This window comes from Rhinopithecus roxellana, chromosome 16, assembly GCF_007565055.1.
Source record: "Rhinopithecus roxellana isolate Shanxi Qingling chromosome 16, ASM756505v1, whole genome shotgun sequence".
Classification (NCBI taxonomy): domain Eukaryota; kingdom Metazoa; phylum Chordata; class Mammalia; order Primates; family Cercopithecidae; genus Rhinopithecus; species Rhinopithecus roxellana.
In genome coordinates this window covers 112,315,238-112,341,475 of record NC_044564.1, presented here as the reverse complement: position 1 = coordinate 112,341,475, position 26,238 = coordinate 112,315,238, and the positions used below count along the sequence as shown (strand labels likewise).

General features: G+C 38.6%; 1 protein-coding gene and 1 non-coding gene across 4 annotated transcripts in view; one reads left to right on the top strand and one right to left on the bottom strand.

Annotated features, from left to right (window-relative positions):
• LPAR1 (lysophosphatidic acid receptor 1) overlaps positions 1-26,238 on the top strand; it is a 186,400-nt gene that overhangs the window by 139,974 nt on the left and 20,188 nt on the right. The window lies entirely within an intron of this gene.
• On the bottom strand, positions 1,867-1,972 carry LOC115894051. The gene has a single exon (XR_004054107.1). It is a non-coding gene; the product is annotated as a U6 spliceosomal RNA (small nuclear RNA).

The following is a 26,238-nucleotide window of genomic DNA, read 5'->3' as shown; positions in this document are numbered from 1 at the left end:
AATGTATGTCATGGTACAGTGTACCCAACCATCCATATATGACCTAGCACTTCTCAAAGGCAAATTATCTTGCCACTTATGCAGACTTGGAATAGGATAGCATGGTGAACTGAGGAAGAAGTGAGAGCATGTTAAGTTGGTGGACCATGATCAGCATCAGCCAATTTTTATATAGTTCCTTTAGTTCCAGGGATTTGTTATAGCTGATCTAAGAGGATGCTGAATGAACAACAGTAAATAGTTGACTCTGCTTTTCTTATTTGTGTTCCCTACCAGAGGTGGGAAAGAAATGAATAATTCCTCTAAGTGGAAATGGTCCATGCTCCAGAGGGTTTATGCTACACTTAAAGTGTCTTCCTTCTGTCACTTCCTCTCCTCTGTACTTTGGGGTTTGTGAGAGACTGGAGTGTGTCATACAGTATCCTCTTTGGATTATGAACTTGCTTACAGTTTTCAGAGCACTTTGAAAGACATCTGAATCATAAGGGATAACACAGGATGGATGAGAAGAATTAAAACCTGTAATAAGGTATAGAATTATCACTGGGTGTGGTCCAGGTTGTCTTTCAGACCTACTTCTCCAGCCACTCCTATTTCAAAGATGTGGCAGTTAAGGTCCAGGAATTTCTGGTGATCCACATTCCTAGTTAAGAGTCAGAAACATGCTCCAGTCTAGTTCTGTCTCAGAATGAGGTAGCTCATAGCCTAGGGCTTTGCTGTGAATAACTTTATGCTTTTATTTATATTGAGTCATTTAATATGCAGAATCTCAAAGATATTGAGGACTTTTGGTATTATACCTTAATTTATTATGTCTTTGAATATACCTCTGAATAATTTTCCTTTTGGTTGCTCTCTCATTACAATACACATGTGACTTATCACAGTCTACTGATATCAACGTTTTACCACTTGGAGTGACACATGGGAGCCTTATTTCCATTGAAACGCTTTTACCTTTCCCACTTTTAAATATTATTACCTTGAGTATCAGATGGTGTTATGTTTGTTTCAGTCGTCTAATATGTCTTATGAAACTCATGAGGAGAATCGTCTATCATATGTAGCCATATTTCAGCTTGTTTTTTGTTGTTTTCTTTCCTCATGCTCCGAGATTCCATCTTCCATCATTTTCTTTCTGTTCAAAAAACTTATTTTAGCAATTTTTAAAAGGTCTGCTAGCAACACAATCTTTTTGTTTCTTTCATCTGATAATGTTTCTATATTCCCTTCATTCTTGAAGTATCATTTTCCTGGATATAGAATTTGAAGATGACAGTTCTTTGTTTTCAGCACTTGGAAAATGCACCTTGTCCTTCTGGCCTGTATGGTTTCAGGTAAGAAATTTGCTGTTATTTGAGTTGATGTTCCCTAATGGGTAATATATTGTTGCTCTCAGAATGTCTGAATGCTTTCAAGACTTTTTTATTTTTCAATTCACTTCTCAAAATTTTAGTTATGAAATGTCCTGATCTGGATTTCTTTGGGTTTATCCTGTTTGAGATGTATACAGCTTATGAATCTGTAGGTTTATATTTTTTTGCCAAATTTAGAAAATTTTAAGCCATTTTTTTAAATATACTTTTTCAGACCCACTCTCTTTTTTTCCCTCTGTGCTGGACCTCTGTAATGAGTGTTGAACATTTTGTTATTGTGTTACAAGTCCTGGAGGGTCTGTTATTTGTCGGGTTTTAGTCTATTTTCTTCTTGTTCATAATGAGTAAGTTTGGTAATTCTGTTGATTTGTTCTCAGGCTCACGGATTCTGTCCTTTGTTGCCTTCATTTTACTATTGAACCCACTAAGTTTATATTTGTTGTACTTTTTAGTTTTATAATTTCCATTTGGTTGTTTTTTTAATTTCTCAAAAATTATGGAACATGTCACGACTTTGCATGTCACCTTTGTGCAGGGGGCCATGCTAATCTTATCTATGCTGTTCAAATGTTAGCGTATTTGCTGCTGAACTGTGAGTGCTGTGGTTCTTTTTTTATAACTTCTAGTTCTTGGCTGAGATTTTATGTTTTTTCATTTGTTTCTGAATAATTTGCAATTATTCATTGCACCATTTTGAGGATGGGTGCTTTAAAATCTTTGTCAATAAGTTCTTCATCTGATTCATCTCAGGGTTAGTGTCCATTGTCATTTCAGAGTCAAGTTGTGATTTTCCTGATTTTTGATTTGATGGGTAATTTGTCATTCTATCCTGGAATTTGGCTATGGTGTTAGGAGACTCCAAGTCTGATTTAAATCTTTTGTTTTAGTAGGCAGTCATCACATTTAGGTTTAGCAAGAAAATCCTGGCCTAATTTTGTGGGCTGTGCATCCAATGACAATTACATTTTCAGAGACTTTGTGGTGCTATTTTGGTCTGCTTGGTTTATCTGGGGCTGCTGGGGTTCCTCCTGGTACCTGCTGGTGCTGCCTGAAGGAGTGGAGCTCCTGGGTATAGCCTCATGATGCCTCTGATGGGGGTAGAGGGAATACAGATATCCTGGAGACAGGCACTAGTGCTGAGGACTGCCCCTCTCTCCAAGGAAAACACTTCCCAGGTGGAGCCTTTTTTGTGGCAGGATCCCCTTTGCTAGTGCTGCAAGGCACCTGCTGTTTCTTATTGGAGGAAGGAAGTCTTAGGCTTGGTGAGTAAGGAGAGTGCTTTCCTGTCTCATGGTCAGCAGGTATATTGGTCTCACGCTGCTAATAAAGACATACCTGAGACTGGGTAATTTATAAAGGAAAGAGGTCTAATTGACTCCCAGTTCCACATGGCTGGGAAGGCCTCAGGAAACTTATAATCATGGTGGAAGGGGAAGTAAACACATCCTTCTTCACAAGGCAACAGGAGAGAGAAGTGCTGAGCAAAGTGGGAAACACCCCTTATGAACTCATCAGATGTCGTGATAACTTACTATCACAAGAACAGCGTGAGGGTATCCACCCCCATGATTCAGTGACCTCCCTCCAGGTCCCCCACAACATGGGATTATGGGAACTACAATTCAAGATGAGATTTGGGTGGGGACACAGCCAAACCATATCATCATGGCTCCTGCTCCATTTTCCCTGGCTAGTACCGCTGGCCAGCCTGGTAGTGTTATTGGGACTCCCCTTTGGTCTGAGTGGGAATGAGCCTATTTGGGCTGGCCACTAGGGTGAGGCTCTAGAAACGCTGGGCTTGGGTGACCCTCTGTGAGGTTGTGGGTTGTAAGACACTGTCACTATGACATTCCTCTAGTTGTGGGGTATCTAACCAGTTCATCTTTTGGAGTTCTCTGGCTTCTTTTTGTGTTTTTTCTAGGGTATATATTTATACTTAGCTGGGAGGAACAGGGAAAAAGTATCCATACAATCTTGTCCAGACCAGAATTCTTGTGCAGGGATTATTTTTGGGTAGAGGTGGGGTGGAAGAAGACCCTTAAGACTACTCATAATAGAAAAAATGAATTTGGTTAGTGGCTTTGTTTCAGTAGAAAGTTCTCTATTTCTTTATGTTTCTACCTTTCATAGTTCCCTGCAAACAAAACTGAAATGCAGTCTACCTGCCTTCTTTCTTCCCCCTACTTCATAATCACGCTGTGATATGGTTTGGCTGTGTCCCCACCCAAATCTCATCTTGAATTGTAGCCGCCACAATTCCCACATGTCATGGGAGGTACCTGGTGGGAGGTAATTGAATCATGGAGGTGGGTCTTTCCCATGCTGTTCTCATTATAGTGAATAAGTCTCATGAGATCTGATGGTTTTATAAAGGGCAGTTCCCCTGCACACACTCTCTCTTGCCTGCTGCATGTAAGACATACCTTGCTCTCTCACCATGATTGTGAGGCCTTCCTAGTTATATGGAACTGTGAGTCCATTAAACCTCTTTCATTTATAAATTACCCAGTCTCAGGTGTGTCTGTATTAGCAGCATGAGAGCAGACTAATACATGCTGCCTCTATGGGCTTCAATGAGCTGAAGTTCTTACATCTTTAGGAGTATGGAGGAAGAGTTAAAGCCTCACTTTCAGTTTTGCAACTCTTGTCGTAGTGGGAATGTGAGTCAACAAATACTCTATCTTTAGGCCACCACTTCTCCTTCTCACCACTTCCTCCTAATCACCTCTTGTCAAATTCAACGGCTGGGAAAAATGAGCTTTTAAAGACAGTCAAATCTTATATGTCAAACTCAAAAAGGGAAAGAAACCCTAAGTGTAAATGCCATCTGGCTTTATTTACTCATCCTCGCCCATCTCAGAAACACTTTGAGCAGATGCAGGCTTTCACTCTAAAGAGCAATTTATAGGAAGAGATTGAAGAAAAGGTTTGTTTTAAACATTTTAGCACTATAATTAGATTCAATTAAATGTGTCACTAAGTGTTCTGTAACTTAAGATGTCCTAGCCCTTGGCACATATGAGCAAAAATCTAAAAAACACAGGGAAGGTGCTGATGAAGGTTTTGGATGAGGGTTCAAATAACCAAATACTACCTTCACTTTTAAGATAAATCTAAAAGAAAAAATGTAAAGTAGTAAATACAAGTCTATAAAATACAAATGGAATTCTTAAATTTCAGGAAACACCCAAAGATTCAGAAATGAATCATATTTCCTCATTTGTTGGGCATTAAAAATGTAATTTTATACTAGTGATAGCAACAGGGTCAAGAAAGCCTGGGAATGGTGCCAGAAACTGTAACATTGGTTCTTCTTTAGATGAATTTATGTGTGACTAGAAATGCTATGAAATGTTCTCAGGTAGGAAAGTACTTACGGCACAGAAGAAAATTCCTGTTCTCTTGAATTTTGGGGGAAAATTTTATCATAAGTTATTCTAGGTATGAAATCATTTACAATTGTAATTTTAATTTTAACATGGTGGAAGTGAGAAATATGGATCACTAAAGATACTCACATCCTTTTCCCTGGAACCTGTGAATATGCCACTCCACATGGCAAAAGAGACTTTGCAGATGTGATTAAGTTAAAGGCCTTGAGACAGGGAGGTTTTATGCTGGATCACTGGCTTTGGAGATAGAGGAAGGGTCCATGAGCCGTGGAAGCTTCTGGAAGCTGGAAAAGTCAAGGAAACTGATTCTTCCCTGGATCCTAAAGAAAGTGTTAGCCCTGCTAACACTTTGATTTTAGCCTAGCAAGGACTCACATCAGATTTCTGACTTCTAGAATTATAAGATAATAAATTTGGGTTATTCTGAGTCACAAAGTTTTGTGATAGTTTGTTACAGCAGAAATAGAAAATGAATACAAATAAGTGAGTTATTTTAAAGAGTGTTGCTATTTGTCTCATATAACTTTTTATGTAAAAGCATTATCTACACCACTGACTTTGCCCTGGGAAAACATTTGGCAATGTTTGGAGACATTTTTTATTTTCGCAATTGGGGCCGTGGGAGGTGGTGGTGTATTACGGGCACCAAGTGGGCAAAAGCCAGCTGTGCTGCTTAATGTCTTACAATGTAATGACCAGTCCCACAAGAAAGAATCATCTAGCCAAAGTAGAGAAATTCTGAGCTAGGTTAATTTATATACTCAAAGCATGTAGGAAATTGAGGCTTCCCTATTCAGTTTGCTCTAAACTAACTGCATAGTCTAGAGCTGCACTGTCCAATAGGGTAGCTATTAGACACACATGTCTGTTCAAATTTAAATTCATTACAGTTAAACAAATTGAAAAAGTCAGTTTCTCAGTTGCAGTCATCATTTATCAAGTGCTTGATAGCCATATGTGCCTAGCGGCTACCATATTCAACAGCTCTGATACAGAACATTTCTATCATTGCAAAAAGTTCTATTGAGTGCTGGTCTTCTAGACTCTTGCTACCCAAAGTGCTGTACATGGATGAGTAACATTAGCATTACCTGACAGCTGTTAGAAATGCTGACTCTCAGGTCCCACTCCAGACCTACTGAATCGGAATTTGTATTTTAATAGATCTCTGGGTGATTCATGTACACATTCAAGTTGATAAAGCACTGGTCTAGGTGACTTTCTCTTGCTTTCTTTCTCTCCCTGTCATTTCCTTTCTCCTCCCTCTGCTACTCCCTGCACTTACGTTTCCCGTTTAGCTACAAAAATCCTTTCTTCCCAGCTTCAGTTTCTAGTCTCCTCAAGCCGGGTCTGTGTTTTATTTCGTCTCTATATTCTCCCAAAGACACTGACCACATTGCATTGCACAAGATAGCTGCTTGACACCATGGATCAAATGAGCTTCTGAAAATTCTTGATGTAGATAATTTTCATTGGAACTGAATGGATGGCTGCCATCATTTTTACTTTGTACTTTAATTCAGACATTTCCTAGAGTTTCAACTGTGAAAAAAGATAGTCATTTCAAATGTCTAGAAATTTCATAGTAAATTGAAGCTTCCTAATGATTTCACGGTGTGAAGAAGGAAACTCATCCTAAGTATCCTATATTCTGATTCTTTATGTGTAATAAAATGTAGCCAGTATTTCCATTCTTTTTTTTCTTTTTCTTTTTTTTTCTTTTTCTTTTTTTTTTTTTATTATACTTTAAGTTCTAGGGTACATGTGCATAATGTGCAGGTTTGTTACATATGTATACTTGTGCCATGTTGGTGTGCTGCAACCATCAACTCGTCAGCACCCATCAATTCGTCATTTATATCAGGTATAACTCCCAATGCAATCCCTCCCCCCCCCCATGATAGGCCCCAATGTGTGATGTTCCCCTTCCCGAGTCCAAGTGATGTCATTGTTCAGTTCCCACCTATGAGTGAGAACATGCGGTGTTTGGTTTTCTGTTCTTGTGATAGTTTGCTAAGAATGATGGTTTCCAGCTGCATCCATGTCCCTACAAAGGACGCAAACTCATCCTTTTTTATGGCTGCATAATATTCCATGGTGTATATGTGCCACATTTTCTTAATCCAGTGTGTCACTGATGGACATTTGGGTTGATTCCAAGTCTTTGCTATTGTGAATGGTGCCGCAATAAACATGCGTGTGCATGTGTCTTTATAGCAGCATGATTTATAATTCTTTGGGTATATACCCAGTAGTGGGATGGCTGGGTCATATGGTACATCTAGTTCTAGATCCTTCAGGAATTGCCATACTGTTTTCCATAATGGTTGAACTAGTTTACAATCCCACCAACAGTGTAAAAGTGTTCCTATTTCTCCACATCCTCTCCAGCACCTGTTGTTTCCTGACTTTTTAATGATTGCCATTCTAACTGGTGTGAGATGGTATCTCATTGTGGTTTTGATTTGCATTTCTCTGATGGCGAGTGATGATGAGCATTTTTTCATGTGTCTGTTGGCTGTATGAATGTCTTCTTTTGAGAAATGTCTGTTCATATCCTTTGCCCACTTTTTGATGGGGTTGTTTGCTTTCTTCTTGTAAATTTGTTTGAGTTCTTTGTAGGTTCTGGGTATCAGCCCTTTGTCAGATGAGTAGATTGCAAAAATTTTCTCCCATTCTGTAGGTTGCCTGTTCACTCTGATGGTAGTTTCTTTTGCTGTGCAGAAGCTCTTTAGTTTAATTAGATCCCATTTGTCAATTTTGGCTTTTGCTGCCGTTGCTTTTGGTGTTTTAGACATGAAGTCCTTGCCCATGCCTATGTCCTGAATGTGATTATCTCAATAGATGCAGAAAAGCCTTTTGACAAAATTCAACAGCCCTTCATGCTAAAAACGCTCAATAAATTCGGTATTGATGGAACGTACCTCAAAATAATAAGAGCTGTTTATGACAAACCCATAGCCAATATCATACTGAATGGGCAAAAACTGGAAAAATTCCCTTTGAAAACTGGCACAAGACAGGGATGCCCTCTCTCACCACTCCTATTCAACATAGTCTTGGAAGTTCTGGCTAGGGCAATCAGGCAAGAGAAAGAAATCAAGGGTATTCAGTTAGGAAAAGAAGAAGTCAAATTGTCCCTGTTTGCAGATGACATGATTGTATATTTAGAAAACCCCATTGTCTCAGCCCAAAATCTCCTTCAGCTGATAAGCAACTTCAGCAAAGTCTCAGGATAGAAAATTAATGTGCAAAAATCACAAGCATTCTTATACACCAGTAACAGACAAACAGAGAGCCAAATCATGAATGAACTTCCATTCACAATTGCTTCAAAGAGAATAAAATACCTAGGAATCCAACTTACAAGGGATGTAAAGGACCTCTTCAGGGAGAACTACAAACCACTGCTCAGTGAAATCAAAGAGGACACAAACAAATGGAAGAACATACCATGCTCATGGGTAGGAAGAATCAATATCGTGAAAATGGCCATACTGCCCAAGGTTATTTATAGATTCAATGCCATCCCCATCAAGCTACCAATGAGTTTCTTCACAGAATTGGAAAAAACTGCTTTAAAGTTCATATGGAACCAAAAAAGGGCCCGCATTGCCAAGACAATCCTAAGTCAAAAGGACAAAGCTGGAGGCATCACGCTACCTGACTTCAAACTATACTACAAGGCTACAGTAACCAAATCAGCATGGTACTGGTACCAAAACAGAGCTATAGACCAATGGAACAGAACAGAGTCCTCAGAAATAATACCACACATCTACAGCCATCTGATCTTTGACAAACCTGAGAGAAACAAGACATGGGGAAAGGATTCCCTATTTAATAAATAGTGCTGGGAAAATTGGCTAGCCATAAGTAGAGAGCTGAAACTGCATCCTTTCCTTACTCCTTATATGAAATTAATTCAAGATGGATTAGAGACTTAAATGTTAGACTTAATACCATAAAAACCCTAGAAGAAAACCTAGGTAGTATTTCCATTCTTAACATTAATTCTCCAGAACAATAATTTGGGTAATGGAATAATTTGTATTATATTTTTAAAAAACAATTATCTGATATTAGTCCAAGGAACCTAAGGGGATTATCAGGTTTTTGGTATTTATCAAAATCTGTTACTTTATATGATGGTTACAACTACAAGGAATTATCTCATTTTTTTTTCTTTGCACGAATGCAGTGAAAACACTCATAGGATGTTTTGGAGTTAAGGTGACACACATTATGTGAAAGGCCTGATTTTATGAATGCTGCATCTTACAACAAAAATAAGAATTCAGTGCTACAGAAAAGGAGCAAGTTAAAAATTCTAGTTTAATTAGCCAGAGATTTCTCAGGCTGTTAAGTGATCTCCTTCATTTTGCAGATGAAGAATTTGAGGCCTCGAGAAGTTGGTGCCTGTCAAAAGATCAAACCATTGCATGTTTTGTGGAAAGGACAATATTGGAGGCTTGCTTTTAAACATAGCTGTCTTCATCTCGTAAATTTGTGCTGTAAACCAGATGACCCTTGAGGACCTTGCAACTTTTAAAACATTTTAAATCCGGTTCTCCCACTCTAAATATAGTGTTCTTATAGTTTCATACTGCTTCACTGTAGACTATTTCTGTCTGGAGAAAAGGATGGATAAATAGATGGAAGCTGTCACTACAATACTAGTACAAAAGTTAGATTTAAATTCATGTTTCTTTGCACACGGTAATCTACATAAAAACGTTTTTACTTTATATGTAAATGAATAATAGTGCCAAGTTATGTTAATTCTCTGATAAAATAATTTTGTAATTCCAAAGCTACTGGGCAAAGTCAAACAGACACATATTTTTTAAATTTCTAAAAGCAAAACTAGCACTGGAAAAAATAACTTGGTCCAGAAATATTGGTTTGTATTGCTTGGAATTGTAAGCTTTGTGCTGTTTTAGAGTCCTTTTTACCCTTCGGGATAGAGCCATGGCTTTCACTGGACTCCCAGAGGCACCAGTGTCACAGAAATGAGTCACTAGTTTTTTCAACTCTTGAAATATGTATCTGAAGACCAGTGAAAATCTGACTTGTCAAGACTATGATTCTAATTACTAGGGTTTCTTGAGCTCACTGTTTTTGCTATTAAGTATTTTCTTCCTTCCTCCAGAAATTCTGTGTTTGAGGATTTTATGTATCCCTTGTGAAATAATCCCCAAGTAATGAAAATTCAACAATAACAGCAACACAGAGACAATGATCCTTGACTACAGTAGTGTGGATATCTGCTCATTAAAACAGAAGAAAATGAAAAAGAAAATCAAAGGCCTTATTTTAATCTATATCTAGTTATTTTTTCTACTTTTAAATGTTTCTCCCTATCTTTCTAGAATTAGTTCTCCAGTTGTCTTTTTCCTTCTACCTATGTTGTCTTATCTTCAAAGACAGTGTGATGGAGCTTAGTAAGGATGCTATGATTTGAAGAACACAGATGCCTCTAATGGAAGAGGAAGCCAAATGCTGTTCCACTCTCAGATAAACAGATGACACGGATGCAAAAGTTTCTCCCTATAAGATCTGTTTGTAATTCTGATGCGTCAGAACTTTGCCAGCATGCTAAGGGAGTTGAAGCATACTGTATTAGTCTGTTTTCACACTGCTGCTAAAGACATACCTGAGACTAGGCAATGTACGAAAGAAAGAGGTTTATTGGACTTATGGTTCAACATGGCTGGGAGGCCACACAATCACGGAGGAAGGCAAGGAGGAGCAAGTCACATCTTACATGGATGGCGGCAGGCAAAGAGAGAGCTAATGCAGAGAAACTCCTGTTTTTAAATCAGATTTCATGAGACCCATTGCTCTCATGAGAACAGCACAGGCAAGACCCTCCCTATGATTCAGTCATCTCCCACCAGGTCCCTTCCACAACACGTGGGAATTGTGGGAGCTACAAGATGAGATTTGACTGGGAATACAGAGCCAAACCATGTCAGGTAGGAAGGCAGGATTCAGGAAAATAAATGCCTCTGTCTGATTAAAGAGTTCACTAAAAAGGTGCATATTCAAATACAAGTCATTTAACTCACCCCCTCCCAAATTTTAAGTCATGCTTCAATGTATTCTGTGTTTATTTCAAGTTCATACAGTGCTTAAATCCCAAAGTCATCAATCTAGTAACCTCACTCTGGGTAATCCTTAGTGTAGTATTCTAGCGGATCCTTTCCTTTGTTTTTGTTGCCTACTTATGTGTAGGGTTACTTTCTAGATCATACCATGGAGTACAATGGGGAATGTTGTAAAAATCAAATACTTAAGTGCAAAACACAAAATAAGTTGTAACTGAGTTATAATCAGACTAAGCAAATAAAAAGCATTCTGAGATGCCTTTTAAATGTTTCAAGTGTGGGTTGCCCCTGATAAATTTAATTAGGCATTATAAAGATATATAAATGCATTTAAAAGATGTAATTGCACCTCAAAACTTTACATAGTTAAAAATCAAAAGGCCACAAATGACCTGAATAAATAGCAGGAGTCTGAAAACTGTCAAAAAGAAAATTGTCAGCAATGTTTTTGAAAATAAGAGGGCCCTAGAAAGTATCCAGCACAGTTAAAAATCTTTCATGGTAACAAGAATAATTATGAGCAGGACTTGAAGTTCTTCATTAGCATCATATACCTGGATTAAATGGAGCAAGTACATTTCTCCCTCTAATCTAAACTGGAAGCGAGCACTTTACTAGTTTACAGTTAAAGGAAGACAAAGGAATTGACCCAGCTTACATCTTCCCTAACGAAGTTTTTCACTCTGTAAACCTGATCTGATTAAGATCTTTGATGAAGAAATGGATACGAAATGGATGGGTGAATGGCATGAGAAGCAAGAGAAGTACCCAGGTGTCCCAAAGGCTGTCTTTCTATTCTTCACACAGGGCCAACATGAAGCCCCTCTGGGCTGCATCTGGTTCTCTTTTGTTGCTACTTTATTTCTTAGGAAAATTCTTTTTATTGTTTTTTAGCCAGAACTGTTCTGCAATGAAATTCTCTCAGTGCTGGCCTTTGCCCAGCAGCCCAGCTGTTTCTGTAGGGTGGGGTCCAATCTTACCGAGGTGGCCAGAGTGCATCCAGCTCCGAACACCCCCCGGTCAGTGCTATGTGGTCTGATAAGTCTCCACCAGACCCTCCCAAGCTGTAACCTGTGAAAAACAGAAATACAAGGCCTGCATGTTTGCTCCCTAAAGAGTTCCCTCCCTGGCTTATCTGTTTTCCTCAAATATCTCAACTAGGTCAGGCCCTGTCATTGAAAAACAGGTGGGTTTCCCCTAGTTTCCCAGCTAAGAAGATCTGGCCTCTGCCTTAGGCCCTGACTGGGGGTCCCTGTGCAGCAATAACTGATTGTGCAGCCTACACAGCCGAGTGACCAGGCCCTAGTGTCTGCCCCAGAGAGGAGAGGTTGGAGCCAGCCACCCAGAAGCTTTGCTGGCTACACCTGGCTGTGGGCAGCTGTTCTGGCTGTGCAGGGGCATCCACTACACCCTGTCTTCCCAGGCTCTCTAAAACCAGAAGGATTTCATCCTTTTCCAGAATGTGGTACTTTAGCAGGCTGAGATAGCGCATTCCTCTTAGAAATTATTCCCCTCTACTTGAAGGATGGTAAAATAAAGGACCATTTAAACTTTTAAACTTGACTCTTACCTCAAATTCTTTTTCAAATGAGATAGGGTCTAAAATTAAGACATTAAAAGCAAATACTCATTTTAGATTCTTTTTTTATTTTTTAAGACTAGGTCTTGCTCTGTCCCCCAGGCTGGAGTGCAGTGACGCAATCATAACTCACTGAAACCTCGACCTCCTGGGCTCAAGCAGTCCCCACACCTCGGCCTCCCATGTTGTTGGGACCACAGGTGTGCGCCACTGCACCTGGCTGTTTTTTTTTTTTTTTTTTTTTTTTTTTTACTTTTTCTAGAGATAGGGTTTTACCTTGCTGCCCAGGCTGGTCTTGAACTCCAGGGCTCAAGCGATCCTCCCACCTCAGTCTCCCAAAAGGCTGGGATTATAGGTGTGAGCCACTGCACCTGTACCTTATTTTTAATTTTAAGCAAAAAGGGGACTGGCTCTGAAGTTCAAGAAGTCATCAAGAAATGCTGATGGGTGACTTCAGAATCGTTTCAGATGAAAGGACAGCCTGATGTCACTCTGTGACTAGGGTAATGGCATTGTAGGGAGTACAGCTTCCCACTTTGCTATCTCTAGGTTGGGAGAACCAATAACAGTTCACCCAAAATATCCACATTTCTTGGAGGCTTAACCTTTGGGTATTCACTGAAGAGGGAAAGGAAATAAATGAAGGGAACCCATTAGGTGGCTCTGTGCTTCATATTCCACTTGCAGTGTCTCATTCAGTCCTCACAATAGTGCTGAAAGTAGATCATATCCGCATTTGACACATAAAGAAATTGAGGCTGGACAAAAGTGAATAACTTGTCCAATGTCCCATAAGCAGTAAGGAAAAGAAATAGTATTTGACCTCAGGTCTGTCTCTTTCCTCCTATAAAAGATGAATACACACCTTTAAAGTCCTCCAAATCATGCAGCCTTGGAGATTAAAAGAAATTTTATTTCCAAGATATCTCTAGTTTTCTTCCTCCCCACTAACTAGCTTCTTGAGTTCCCATGTGAATATTGTCATTCATCTCCTTAATTATTAAAGAAAAACGTGTTTCTTTTTTTAATGGTAAATAATGTTTAATAAAGATTTTATCATTATTTTAAAAACATTTTTAATGAAGTTCTTTCCATTGAAGCATTTCTAATTTATTCTAATGAAGCATTTCCACAGAATTTAAAAAAGTAATAATTTAGGGTTGGTTATCTACATCAATATCATTATCAAAGTCCACTGTCTGTCTTTCCTCTTTTCTCCTCCTGCTTAGACCAGGGAGCGTAGTAGATGTACTTCATGCAGGCCAGCACCCTGAGACCACGTGTAGGCAGGTGAGAAAATGATGTCCATGAAACAGACAGTCCCATACCACTTTTAGTTACAAACACTTATCTTGGATGAGAGCAGGAATTGAAACCAAGTTTGTGTCCCAGTGGGTTCCAGGACTTTTTTTCCCATCAGTTTCCACCCTGTCCTGGGCAGGCTTAGAAAAACATATTTCTTACCAAAAAATTTAAAAAAACAATGTTTACATTAAAATTTAAAGTCCATGCAACTGCCTCTGGTTCCTAAAGGTAACTGCTGCCAATGATTTGGTGTGTATCCTTCTAGACATTTTTTGAAATGCATATAGGGTACACATGCATATAAGTACCTATAGCAATTTTATAATAAGCGACCTATGTACATGATGTAACTTTATAGACTTAATGTAATGTGCATATCTTCCCATGTGGTAAATATGGTAGAGCAGTGCCAATCTGCTTAATGGCTGCTTACTACTCCACTTATGTATCCTATCAGTGGATATTGAGATAGTTTCTAATTTTCTACCATTATATATATTTCATTGAACATTTTGTGGTCATATTTTTATATGTTTCTTCAAGTATATCTGGATGATACACTTCTAAAATGGAATTGTTGGGTAAAAAAGGACGTTATACATTTAGATAGATATTGCCAAATTGCCCTTCAAGAAGATGGTCAAATGACTCTTCTATCAACAGTGTATGAGTGTGCCCATTTATTTATTACCATTATGTCATTAGTAAGAGCATTTTAAATCTTTCCCACTCTGCTAGCTATTCTTTTTAAGATCAGAATAACATATTTAATACTGATGAGCTTTAGTTCTGAAGCCAAAGCACTTGCTAACATTTCATCCCTGGATCAACAGACTCAACCACCCAGCCACAGATATTGCTGGACAATCATGGGTTTCCCCAGGAAGGGCACAGCCTGCACCACTAAGCTTATTGAGTGTTTTTGAGCCAGCCAGCCTGCCTGCCTGCCTGCCTTCGTCCCTTTCTCCCTTCCTTCCCTCACAGAGTGAGACTTCTCTTGGAGTCTCACTCTGTCACCCAGGCTGGAGTGCAGTGGCATGATCTCAGCTGACTGTAACCTCTGCCTCCCAGGTTCAGCTGATTCTCCTGCCTCAGCCTCCCGAGTAGCTGGGATTACAGGCACACGCCATCTCACCTGGCTAATTTTTGTATTTTTAGTAGAGATAGAGTTTCACCATGTTGGTCAGGCTGGTCTTGAACTCCTGACCTCGTGATCTGCCTGCCTCAGCCTCCCAAAATGCTGGGATTACAGGCCTGAGCCACCGCGCCGGCCTGAGCTATGAGCTACTTTATACAGGTAACAAGAAGAAGAAACTAAAGATGGTTGGCGCAAGCCTTTCTAGTGTTGGTCAATCTCTTCCTCATTCTCTGTCATTCTCTCTTTCCTACTTTATTGAACTATAATTGACATATAACATGTTGTTGCATATGTTGATAGTTTGTTTCTTTCTATTTATTACTGACTAGTATTCCATTGATCAGAAATACTACTGTATATTCATCTGTTGATCTGTGGATGGACTTTTGGGTTGTTTCTAGTTATTGACTATTACAAACATTTTGCTCTGAGCATTTCATACACATCTTTGTGTGGACATATTCTTTCCTTTCTCTTGGATAAATATTAAGGAGTAGAATGGCTGAGTCATATGATATGTGAATGTTTAACTTTTGAAGAAGCTGCCAAACTGTTTTCCAAATAATTAATACCATATTACATTTTCACCAGCCGTGATGAAAGTTTCAGTTCCACTATATCCAAGTCAGCATTTGCTAGGGTCACTCTTAAATTTTGGACATTCAGTGGGTGTGCAGTCGTATCTCATTGTGGATTTAATTTGCATTTCCCTGATAACTAGTGAAGCTGATCACCTTTTCATATGCTTAATGTGCCATTTATACATTTTCTTTTGAGAAGCATCTATTAAAATATTTTGCATTTTAATTGGATTATTCATTTTATTATTGTATTGATATATAATGGGAATCTAACTTTGATATCCCTCCCTCAACCTAATGTCAAATTATTTCAAGACTATTTATTGAGCATTTGATCTTTTCTTCATGTTTTAAAATATGTATTAGATTTTGTTATGTAGAGATTCATTTTTGGATTCTAATGTGTGCCACTAATCCTCCTGCTAGTACCAAACTAGCTTAAACCTGTGGTTTTATAGCATGTTTTAATGAGATAAGCCCCTTTCATTAACTTGCCCCTGCAAATGTGTTTTATACTAACTAATTTTGAAAGAATTCCTATTTTAAAAGTATTGAATCTTCCCCTTCAAGAATATGGTACTAGCTCTATTTATTTAGGTATTTTTTCTTAAAAGTTATATAATGTTCTTTATTGAAGAATAACATACTTTTGCTAGATGATGATTATCTTGCAAATGGGACCTACATATTTATTGTAAGAAATCCATTTAGTTTTGCACTTTAATTTATATATGCCCACTTTTCTGAGGTACAAATTTTTTCCCAATGGTTGATTGAATAGTTATCGGGTATTTTCGTTTTTCTATTAACAAGTAGGCAATCTGAAGACAACTTATTTTCAATTGTTTATCAGTTTTTTCTTTTCCAGCTTAATTCATTGACTAGAACGTCAGTACAAACGGATATCCTTTTCGTATCCCTTAATGGAATACTTCTAGTATATCATTGTTAAATAAGATTTCTGTTGGTTTCTAATAAGTTTTCTGTAGTTTCCCCCTATTCCCAGATTACTAAGTGTTGTACTTGTAATTATATTTTGATTTGTTGTTGGTGTTTTATCTTCCTTTTAAAAAAGCAAATGTTGAATTTTACCATGCTAGTCATTGATGCTAATATTTTTTCTTAATAGTGTGGTGAATTGCATTAAGCGATTTCCTAGTGTTAACCCTTTTAGGTTGTATCATAGCATTCTGCTAACATAATGTCGAATTCATTTATACTCATGAAGTTGACGGTCTATACAGTTATTCTCAAGGAAAGGTGGTACTTCCTGCTGATTATTCTCCAGGGACATTTGGGAATGTGAGGGAGTAGTTTTTGCTGGCCACAATGGGCAGGGTGCTAAGGACCCTGTAATTCATGGAACAGTTACCTGCAACAAATAAGTTTTCCATCCCCAAAGCCAATTCTGATCCCATTGAGAAAAACTCATCTATAGTTTTGTGGTGGAGAGATTTGTTTTGTCAGTTTTTTATAGTTTATTTTGGTCTCTTAGAAATGAATTGGAATTTTTAAAAACATTTTAGTGGTTGGGGAACAATATAAATTCCATAGGAAGTAATATGTCCCTTAGTGGTTTGATAAATTTCATCTACAAATCCATCGGAATCTGTTGCCTTTTGAGGGGGTGAAGGAACTTTTTTTTTTTTTTATTTTTTTTTTATTTTTTTTTTTATTTTTTTCATTATACTTTAAGTTCTAGGGTACATGTGCATAACGTGCAGGTTTGTTACATATGTATACTTATGCCATGTTGGTGTGCTGCACCCATCAACTCGTCAGCACCCATCAATTCATCATTTATATCATGTATAACTCCCCAATGCAATCCCTCCCTCCTCCCCCCTCCCCCCTCCCCATGATAGGCCCCAGTGCGTGATGTTCCCCTTCCCGAGTCCAAGTGATCTCATTGTTCAGTTCCCACCTATGAGTGAGAACATGCGGTGTTTGGTTTTCTGTTCTTGTGATAGTTTGCTAAGAATGATGGTTTCCAGCTGCATCCATGTCCCTACAAAGGACGCAAACTCATCCTTTTTTATGGCTGCATAGTATTCCATGGTGTGTATGTGCCACATTTTCTTAATCCAGTCTGTCACAGATGGACATTTGGGTTGATTCCAAGTCTTTGCTATTGTGAATAGTGCCGCAATAAACATACGTGTGCATGTGTCTTTGTAGTAGAATAATTTATAATCCTTTGGGTATATACCCAGTAGTGGGATGGCTGGGTCATATGGTACATCTAGTTCTAGATCCTTCAGGAATTGCCATACTCTTTTCCATAATGGTTGAACTAGTTTACAATCCCACCAACAGTGTAAAAGTGTTCCTATTTCTCCACATCCTCGCCAACACCTGTTGTTTCCTGACTTCTTAATGATTGCCATTCTAACTGGTGTGAGATGGTATCTCATTGTGGTTTTGATTTGCATTTCTCTGATGGCGAGTGACGATGAGCATTTTTTCATGTGTCTGTTGGCTGTATGAATATCTTCTTTTGAGAAATGTCTGTTCATATCCTTTCCCCACTTTTTGATGGGGTTGTTTGTTTTTTTCTCGTATATTTGTTTGAGTTCTTTGTAGATTCTGGATATTAGCCCTTTGTCAGATGAGTAGGTTGCAAAAATTTTCTCCCATTCTGTAGGTTGCCTGTTCACTCTGATGGTAGTTTCTTTTGCTGTGCAAAAGCTCTTTAGTTTAATTAGATCCCATTTGTCAATTTTGGCTTTTGCTGCCGTTGCTTTTGGTGTTTTAGACATGAAGTCCTTGCCCATGCCTATGTCCTGAATGGTACTACCTAGATTTTCTTCTAGGGTTTTTATGGTATTAGGTCTAACATTTAAGTCTCTAATCCATCTTGAATTAATCTTCGTATAAGGGGTAAGGAAAGGATCCAGTTTCAGCTTTCTACTTATGGCTAGCCAATTTTCCCAGCACCATTTATTAAATAGGGAATCCTTTCCCCATTTCTTGTTTCTCTCAGGTTTGTCAAAGATCAGATGGCTGTAGATGTGTGGTATTATTTCTGAGGACTCTGTTCTGTTCCATTGGTCTATAGCTCTGTTTTGGTACCAGTACCATGCTGTTTTGGTTACTGTAGCCTTGTAGTATAGTTTGAAGTCAGGTAGCGTGACGCCTCCAGCTTTGTCCTTTTGACTTAGGATTGTCTTGGCAATGCGGGCTCTTTTTTGGTTCCATATGAACTTTAAAGCCGTTTTTTTCCAATTCTGTGAAGAAACTCATTGGTAGCTTGATGGGGATGGCATTGAATCTATAAATAACCTTGGGCAGTATGGCCATTTTCACGATATTGATTCTTCCTATCCATGAGCATGGTATGTTCTTCCATTTGTTTGTGTCCTCTTTGATTTCACTGAGCAGTGGTTTGTAGTTCTCCTTGAAGAGGTCCTTTACATCCCTTGTAAGCTGGATTCCTAGGTATTTTATTCTCTTTGAAGCAATTGTGAATGGAAGTTCATTCCTGATTTGGCTCTCTGCTTGTCTGTTACTGGTGTATAAGAATGCTTGTGATTTTTGCACATTAATTTTGTATCCTGAGACTTTGCTGAAGTTGCTTATCAGCTGAAGGAGATTTTGGGCTGAGACGATGGGGTTTTCTAAATATACAATCATGTCATCTGCAAACAGGGACAATTTGACTTCTTCTTTTCCTAACTGGATACCCTTGATTTCTTTCTCTTGCCTGATTGCCCTAGCCAGAACTTCCAACACTATGTTGAATAGGAGTGGTGAGAGAGGGCATCGCTGTCTTGTGCCAGTTTTCAAAGGGAATTTTTCCAGTTTTTGCCCATTCAGTATGATATTAGCTGTCGGTTTGTCATAAATGGCTCTTATTATTTTGAGATACGTTCCATCAATACCGAATTTATTGAGCGTTTTTAGCATGAAGGGCTGTTGAATTTTGTCAAAAGCCTTTTCTGCATCTATTGAGACAATCATGTGGTTCTTGTCTTTGGTTCTGTTTATATGCTGGATTACGTTTATTGATTTGCGAATGTTGAACCAGCCTTGCATCCCAGGGATGAAGCCCACTTGATCATGGTGGATAAGCTTTTTGATGTGCTGCTGAATCCGGTTTGCCAGTATTTTATTGAGAATTTTTGCATCAATGTTCATCAGGGATATTGGTCTAAAATTCTCTTTTTTTGTTGTGTCTCTGCCAGGCTTTGCTATCAGGATGATGTTGGCCTCATAAAATGAGTTAGGGAGGATTCCCTCTTTTTCTATTGATTGGAATAGTTTCAGAAGGAATGGTACCAGCTCCTCCTTGTACCTCTGGTAGAATTCAGCTGTGAATCCATCTGCTCCTGGACTTTTTTTGGTGGGTAGGCTATTAATTGTTGCCTCAATTTCAGAGCCTGCTATTGGTCTATTCAGGGATTCAACTTCTTCCTGGTTTAGCCTTGGGAGAGTGTAAGTGTCCAGGAAATTATCCATTTCTTCTAGATTTTCTAGTTGATTTGCGTAGAGGCGTTTATAGTATTCTCTGATGGTAGTTTGTATTTCTGTGGGGTCAGTGGTGATATCCCCTTTATCATTTTTTATTGCATCTATTTGATTCCTCTCTCTTTTCTTCTTTATTAGCCTTGCTAGCGGACTGTCAATTTTGTTGATCTTTTCAAAAAACCAACTCCTGGATTCATTGATTTTTTGGAGGGTTTTTTGTGTCTCTATCTCCTTCAGTTCTGCTCTGATCTTAGTTATTTCTTGCCTTCTGCTAGCTTTTGAATGTGTTTGCTCTTGCCTCTCTAGTTCTTTTAATTGTGATGTTAGAGTGTCAATTTTAGATCTTTCCTGCTTTCTCTTGTGGGCATTTAGTGCTATAAATTTCCCTCTACACACTGCTTTAAATGTGTCCCAGAGATTCTGGTATGTTGTATCTTTGTTCTCATTGGTTTCAAAGAACATCTTTATTTCCGCTTTCATTTCGTTATGTACCCAGTAGTCATTCAGGAGCAGGTTGTTCAGTTTCCATGTAGTTGAGCGGTTTTGATTGAGTTTCTTAGTCCTGAGTTCTAGTTTGATTGCACTGTGGTCTGAGAGAGAGTTTGTTATAATTTCTGTTCTTGTACATTTGCTGAGGAGTGCTTTACTTCCAATTATGTGGTCAATTTTGGAATAAGTGCGATGTGGTGCTGAGAAGAATGTATATTCTGTTGATTTGGGGTGGAGAGTTCTATAGATGTCTATTAGGTCCGCTTGGTGCAGAGATGAGTTCAATTCCTGGATATCCTTGTTAACTTTCTGTCTCGTTGATCTGTCTAATGTTGACAGCGGAGTGTTGAAGTCTCCCATTATTATTGTATGGGAGTCTAAGTCTCTTTGTAAGTCCCTAAGGACTTGCTTTATGAATCTGGGTGCTCCTGTATTGGGTGCATATATATTTAGGAGAGTTAGCTCTTCCTGTTGAATTGATCCCTTTACCATTATGTAATGGCCTTCTTTGTCTCTTTTGATCTTTGATGGTTTAAAGTCTGTTTTATCAGAGACAAGGATTGCAACCCCTGCTTTTTTGTGTTCTCCATTTGCTTGGTAGATCTTCCTCCATCCCTTTATTTTGAGCCTATGTATGTCTCTGCATGTGAGATGGGTCTCCTGAATACAGCAGACTGATGGGTCTTGACTCTTTATCCAGTTTGCCAGTCTGTGTCTTTTAATTGGAGCATTTAGTCCATTAACATTTAAGGTTAATATTGTTATGTGTGAACTTGATCCTGCCATTAGATATTAACTGGTTATTTTGCTCGTTAGTTGATGCAGTTTCTTCCTAGCCTCGATGGTCTTTACATTTTGGCATGTTTTTGCAATGGCTGGTACCGGTTGTTCCTTTCCATGTTTAGGGCTTCCTTCAGGGTCTCTTGTAAGGCAGGCCTGGTGGTGACAAAATCTCTAAGCATTTGCTTATCTGTAAAGGATTTTCTTTCTCCTTCACTTATGAAACTTAGTTTGGCTGGATATGAAATTCTGGGTTGAAAATTCTTTTCTTTAAGAATGTTGAATATTGGCCCCCACTCTCTTCTGGCTTGTAGAGTTTCTGCCGAGAGATCTGCTGTTAGTCTGATGGGCTTCCCTTTGTGGGTAACCCGACCTTTCTCTCTGGCTGCCCTTAAGATTTTTTCCTTCATTTCAACTTTGGTGAATCTGGCAATTATGTGTCTTGGAGTTGCTCTTCTGGAGGAGTATCTTTGTGGTGTTCTCTGTATTTCCTGAATTTGAATGTTGTCCTGCCCTACTAGGTTGGGGAAGTTCTCCTGGATGATTTCCTGAAGAGTGTTTTCCAACTTGGTTCCATTTTCCCCCTCACTTTCAGGCACCCCAATCAGGCGTAGATTTGGTCTTTTTACGTAATCCCATACTTCTTGCAGGCTTTGCTCATTTCTTTTTCTTCTTTTTTCTTTTGCTTTCTCTTCTCGCTTCATTTCATTCATTTGATCTTCAATTGCTGATACTCTTTCTTCCAGTTGATCGAGTCGGTTACTGAAGCTTGTGCATTTGTCACGTATTTCTCGTGTCATGGTTTTCATCTCTGTCATTTCTTTTATGATCTTCTCTGCATTAATTAGTCTAGCTGTCAATTCTTCCACTCTTTTTTCAAGATTTTTAGTTTCTTTGCGCTGGGTACGTAATTCCTCCTTTAGCTCTGAGAAGTTTGATGGACTGAAGCCTTCTTCTCTCCTCTCGTCCAAGTCATTCTCTGACCAGCTTTGATCCGTTGCTGGCGATGGGCTGCGCTCCTTTGCAGGGGGAGATGCGCTCTTATTTTTTGAATTTCCAGCTTTTCTGCCCTGCTTCTTCCCCATCTTTGTGGTTTTATCTGTCTCTGGTCTTTGATGGTGGTGACGTACTGATGCGGTTTTGGTATAGGTGTCCTTCCTGTTTGATAGTTTTCCTTCTGACAGTCAGAAGGACTGTCTGTTGGTCTGTTGGAGATTGCTTGAGGTCCACTCCAGACCCTGTTTGCCTGGGTATCAGCAGCAGAGGTTGCCGAAGATAGAATATTGCTGAACAGCGAGTGTACCTGTCTGATTCTTCCTTTGGAAGTTTCCTCTCAGGGGTGTACTCCACCCTGTGAGGTGTGGGGTGTCAGACTGCCCCTAGTGGGGGATTTCTCCCAGCTAGGCTACTCAGGGGTCAGGGACACACCTGAGCAGGCAGTCTGTCCGTTCTCAGATCTCAACCTCCGCGTTGGGAGATCCACGGCTCTCCCCAAAGCTGTCAGACAGAGTCGTTCGCGTCTGCACCGGCTCCTGCTACTTCCCCTGTTGGTCTTCAGCTGTGCGCTGTCCCCAGAGGTGGAGACTACAGAGACAGGCAGGCTTCCTTGAGCTGCTGTGAGCTCCACCCAGTTCGAGCTTCCCAGCGGCTTTGTTTACCTACTTAAGCCTCAGCAATGGCGGGCGCCCCTCCCCCAGCCTCGCTGCTGCCTTGCGGATAGATCGCGGCAGACTGCTGTGTTAGTAGTGAGGGAGGCTTCGTGGGCGTGGGACCCTCCCGGCCAGGTGTGGGATATATTCTGGTGTGCCTGTATGCTTACAGAGCAGTATTGGGGTGGGAGTTACCCGATTTTCCAGGTGTTGTGTGTCTCAGTTCCCCTGGCTAGGAAAATGGATCCCCTTCCCCCTTGCGCTTCCAGGTGAGGCGATGCCTCGCCCTGCTTCAGCTCTCGCTGGTCAGGCTGCAGCAGCTGACCAGCACCGATTGTCCGGCACTCCCTAATGAGATGACCCCAGTACCTCAGTTGAAAATGCAGAAATCACCGGTCTTCTGTGTCGCTCGCGCTGGGAGTTGGAGACTGGAGCTGTTCCTATTCGGCCATCTTGCTCCGCCCCGGAACTTTTTTAGTAATTATATACTCTATGTTTTTTGTTTTGGGTATATTCAGAATTTCAAACGGTTGCATCAGTTGTCATAGTTTGTTTCCTTAGAAAAACAATTTTAGCCATACTTTCAAATTTATTGGCAAATAATTTCATGTAACTTCTTCTAGTGTGTGAACTTCATCATCTGTGGTTATCTCTTCTTTGTAATCTGTTTTATTTTGTTGTTCATATTTATAAGACAGTTGTCTCTTTGGTTGTTTCTTTAAATATCAGATTTCTTGTCTTAATGAAGTTTATTATTTTTTATTTTCTATTTCAGTCATGTGTTTTGATTTCTTTTTTCCTTTTGGGGACGTTATATGTTTTTGCTCAACTTCTTGAGTTTAATGCATGGTTCATTTCTTTCTCATTATTTGTATTCATTTGTAAAAATATTTTGGCCTCTGAATGCAAAACTGTGCCGTTAATGGATTTCTAGTCTGTTACAGTCATTCCATTTGGATATAATGCAATCACTTAATTAGGGTGTGTGATTTGTATTACTAGAACCGATAGTGATTATGCTATTTGCACAGCAAACAAACCTAAAGCCGCTTTGAATTTCCAGCAGCTCAGTTGGTATCCTGTTGTTATTGACAGTTGTAAACTCAATTACAATTTTACAATTAATTTTAAAGTAATGATTTGTGATAAAAAATTATAGTAGTTAAAAATACATAATGAGTCTACTTTCTCACCCCAATCTTTAGCCATGGCAATACTAATTTCTGATGTAGAATTTTTAAAAATTCTCTACATATATAAGAATAAGCGAGTGTAGGAGGGCACATGTGTATCTGCATATACACACTGAGTATATGCACCTATTCTTACATGACTTTTCACCAACTTAATGTGTTAACAATAGTTTTGTGAAACATACTAATTCATGCCCATAGCCACTTTTCTATTCTCTTCCAGTAAATCTGCTTCAAAGGTTGTATATCCTTGCAGTATTCAGTTTCTTTCCTGTTCTCTCTTGATCTTACTCCAGTCAAGCTTCTGTTCTCATGACTCCACTGAACTGTCATCAGTGACCTCCTTGCCACTAAATTCATTTTTTCAGTTTTCAGGTATTTTTAACTTTTCTCCTTCTCTCTAATGTCCAGTCTGTTAGCCATACATATCAGCTGTACGGTCAAAATGTGTCTATGATCTCCACTTTCCCGTATTCAAAGCCACGATTATCTCTTGTCTGATTTATTGTGTGAACTTCTACCTGCTCTTCTTGTATCCACACTTGCTCTTCCATAGTCTCCAAATATTATTTCCCTCTAAAATGTATCTTACTTATTTTGTATTTTGTTGATTGTCTTTCTCATTCCTTTTAGAACCTAAACGCAATGAAGGCAGAGAATTTTTTTCTCCTGGGTTCACTGCTGTATCCCTAGTTACGTAACTAATTAAATAATTATACTGTCTAATAAAATAAGTGCAAAAAGAAGACATTGTTTCTATGAAAATTAGGTGAATGCTTTGTTAACATTCAATTAAGGTAAATTGGGGGGGAAAAAAAGAGCTGATAAAAACAACTGTCGAAGTTTGGAGAAACCATAAAAACACTCCCCAAGGTTTTTCACTGAAATTGCTTTGCAAGAATTTTAAGTTTTGACTATTCTAGAGGAGCCAAATTGGAAGTAGTATGGGATGCTTAATTGGGGTAGCTTTTGCTTGGACTATGACACAGAACTCCAGTCAATGGACCTGTGTTCAAATAAAAAGCCTTGACTCTATGTCAAAAGATTGGTAAATGAATGCAAATTTATTTTTTAAATAAGATGTTTAAAGTATCATTTTTATGATTTGTTGTTCTAAACACTATTAGATGCATTGACTATTATCCTCAGTTAAGGCTTACTGCAGGGCATCTGATGATTTGGTATCAGTAAAGGCAGAATATCTAAACTGGTAGAAATTGAATAGGATTTTACTTTATGGGTGCAAGTGTACCTTATTTTACTTCTCTATTGATGGTTATCTAAGTTATTTACAGTTTTTAAAATAAAGAATGCTGCAAATCTTTTCACATGCATAATTGTATTGTGTGTAAATATATCTATAGGATAAGTTTCTATCAGTGATATTGTTGCAGTTTATTTTGACAGCTTTAGAACTGATTGACTTTTGCTTAAGATTTATGGGCTAGTCAGAATTTGCTTTGTGATATTTAGACTTGGTGTTGTCAATTGTATCAGCCAGCTTTTGTACTCTACGCTTGTAGTTAAAATAATTGAAATTTATGTAGAAAAAATATGTTTATGATTGTGAATCTGGAATTCTGTAACCTAAACACCCACTTCCCAATTGAATCATTGTTTTTATAACCTTACTTTAAGGAAATTTTTTTAATTTATAAAAAGTTTTTGATAATGAGAGATATCTTAGATACACAGCTATCATCTTAGAACAGACCATACCTCCTTTCTGCTCTGCCTAGAATCTGTGCTTCCTAAAGATCAATCCAGGACGTTTGGCAGCTATAGGAGATGTAACTAATCTCAAAAAGAATGACAATGACCACATTTACAGTTTATACTGTTCTTCTTTTCATGTCTTTTGGCTATTAAAAATTATATAAATATAAACATTTTTAGGTTATGTAAATAATTCACAAAGTTTTCTGAATTGGCTTTTAGATTAAATTTTTAGTATTTTCCCCATTTTGATAGTAAGGAAACGAATTGTAAATAAAATTTCCATTACGTTTCTCTATCCTTGAAGTTTGTCTCTTGGGTAATACATATTTTGTGATTCATGAAATGCAAAGAAAAAAATCCACAGGATTTTGTCATCAGTTACATTCTATGAGAATTTTCAGCCAGATTTCAGTACTTTTTTAGATTTATATTATTTTGGGAGAATTTTAATTTGTAGTTA